This window comes from Pseudophryne corroboree, chromosome 9, assembly GCF_028390025.1.
Source record: "Pseudophryne corroboree isolate aPseCor3 chromosome 9, aPseCor3.hap2, whole genome shotgun sequence".
Lineage (NCBI taxonomy): Eukaryota > Metazoa > Chordata > Amphibia > Anura > Myobatrachidae > Pseudophryne > Pseudophryne corroboree.
The window spans coordinates 459,033,009-459,035,852 of NC_086452.1; positions in this window are offsets into that span (position 1 = coordinate 459,033,009).

Below are 2,844 nucleotides of genomic sequence, written 5' to 3' on the forward strand. Positions count from 1 at the left end.
CCAGTGACCCCTAGTGGATGAAAAATAAGATTTTACTTACCGATAAATCTATTTCTCGTAGTCCGTAGTGGATGCTGGGACTCCGTAAGGACCATGGGGAATAGCGGCTCCGCAGGAGACAGGGCACAAAATAAAAGCTTAACGATCAGGTGGTGTGCACTGGCTCCTCCCCCTATGACCCTCCTCCAAGCCTCAGTTAGGATACTGTGCCCGGACGAGCGTACATAATAAGGAAGGATATTGAATCCCGGGTAAGACTCATACCAGCCACACCAATCACACCGTACAACTCGTGATCTGAACCCAGTTAACAGTATGATAAACGCAAAGGAGCCTCTTAAAAGATGGCTCACAACAATAATAACCCGAATTTTTGTAACAATAACTATATACAAGTATTGCAGACAATCCGCACTAGGGATGGGCGCCCAGCATCCACTACGGACTACGAGAAATAGATTTATCGGTAAGTAAAATCTTATTTTCTCTGACGTCCTAGTGGATGCTGGGACTCCGTAAGGACCATGGGGATTATACCAAAGCTCCCAAACGGGCGGGAGAGTGCGGATGACTCTGCAGCACCGAATGAGAGAACTCCAGGTCCTCCTCAGCCAGGGTATCAAATTTGTAGAATTTAGCAAACGTGTTTGCCCCTGACCAAGTAGCTGCTCGGCAAAGTTGTAAAGCCGAGACCCCTCGGGCAGCCGCCCAAGATGAGCCCACTTTCCTTGTGGAATGGGCTTTTACTGATTTTGGTTGTGGCAATCCTGCCACAGAATGTGCAAGCTGAATTGTACTACAAATCCAACGAGCAATCGTCTGCTTTGAAGCAGGAGCACCCAGCTTGTTGGGTGCATACAGGATAAACAGCGAGTCAGATTTTCTGACTCCAGCCGTCCTGGAAACATATATTTTCAAGGCCCTGACAACGTCAAGCAACTTAGAGTCCTCTAAGTCCCTGGTAGCCGCAGGTACCACAATAGGTTGGTTCATGTGAAATGCAGAAACCACCTTAGGTAGAAATTGAGGACGAGTCCTCAATTCCGCCCTGTCAGAATGAAAAATTAAGTAAGGGCTTTTATATGATAAAGCCGCCAATTCTGACACACGCCTGGCTGAAGCCAAGGCTAACAGCATCGACACCTTCCATGTGAGATATTTTAAGTCCACAGTGGAAAGTGGTTCAAACCAATGTGACTTTAGAAAACTCAACACAACATTGAGATCCCAAGGTGCCACTGGAGGCACAAAAGGAGGCTGTATGTGCAGCACCCCTTTTACAAAAGTCTGAACTTCAGGTACTGAAGCCAGTTCTTTCTGGAAGAAAATCGACAGGGCCGAAATTTGAACCTTAATGGACCCCAATTTTAGGCCCATAGACAGTCCTGTTTGCAGGAAATGAAGGAAACGACCCAGTTGAAATTCCTCTGTAGGGGCCTTCTTGGCCTCACACCACGCAACATATTTACGCCAAATGCGGTGATAATGTTTTGCGGTTACGTCCTTCCTGGCCTTGACCAGAGTAGGGATGACTTCTTCTGGAATGCCTTTTTCCCTCAGGATCCGGCGTTCAACCGCCATGCCGTCAAACGCAGCCGCGGTAAGTCTTGGAACAGACAAGGCCCCTGCTGGAGCAGGTCCTTTCTTAAAGGTAGAGGCCACGGGTCTTCCGTGAACATCTCTTGAAGTTTCGGGTACCAAGTCCTTCTTGGCCAATCCGGAACCACGAGTATCGTTCTTACTCATCTCCCTCTTATGATTCTCAGTACTTTTGGTATGAGAGGCATAGGAGGGAACACATACTCTGACTGGTACACCCACAGTGTTACCAGAGCGTCCACCGCTATTGCCTGAGGGTCCCTTGACCTGGCGCAATATCTGTCTAGTTTTTTGTTCAGGCGGGACGCCATCATGTCCACCTTTGGTTTTTCCCAACGGTTTACAATCATGTGGAAGACTTCCCGATGAAGTCCCCACTCTCCCGGGTAGAGGTCATGCCTGCTGAGGAAGTCTGCTTCCCAGTTTTCCACTCCCGGAATGAACACTGCTGACAGTGCTATCACATGATTTTCCGCCCAGCGAAGAATCCTTGCAGCTTCTGCCATTGCCCTCCTGCTTCTCGTGCCGCCCTGTCTGTTTACGTGGGCGACTGACGTGATGTTGTCCGATTGGATCAACACCGCCTGACCCTGAAGCAGAGGTTTTGCTTGACTTAGGGCATTGTAAATGGCCCTTAGTTCCAGAATGTTTATATGAAGAGATGTTTCCATGCTTGACCACAAGCCCTGGAAATTCCTTCCCTGTGTGACTGCTCCCCAGCCTCTCAGGCTGGCATCCGTGGTTACCAGGATCCAATCCTGAATGCCAAATCTGCGGCCCTCTAGTAGATGAGCACTCTGCAGCCACCACAGGAGAGACACCCTTGTCCTTGGCGACAGGGTTATCCGCTGATGCATCTGCAGATGCGATCCGGACCATTTGTCCAGTAGATCCCACTGAAACGTTCTTGCATGGAATCTTCCGAATGGAATCGCTTCGTAAGAAGCCACCATTTTTCCCAGGACCCTCGTGCACTGATGCACTGAGACCTGTCCTGGTTTTAGGAGGTTCCTGACTAGCTCGGATAACTCCCTGGCCTTCTCCTCCGGGAGAAACACCTTCTTCTGGACTGTGTCCAGAATCATTCCTAGGAACAGTAGACGTGTCGTTGGAATCAGCTGCGATTTTGGAATATTTAGAATCCACCCGTGCTGACGTAACACTACCTGAGATAGTGCTACTCCGACTTCTAACTGTTCCCTGGATCTTGCCCTTATCAGGAGATCGTCCAAGTAAGGGATAATT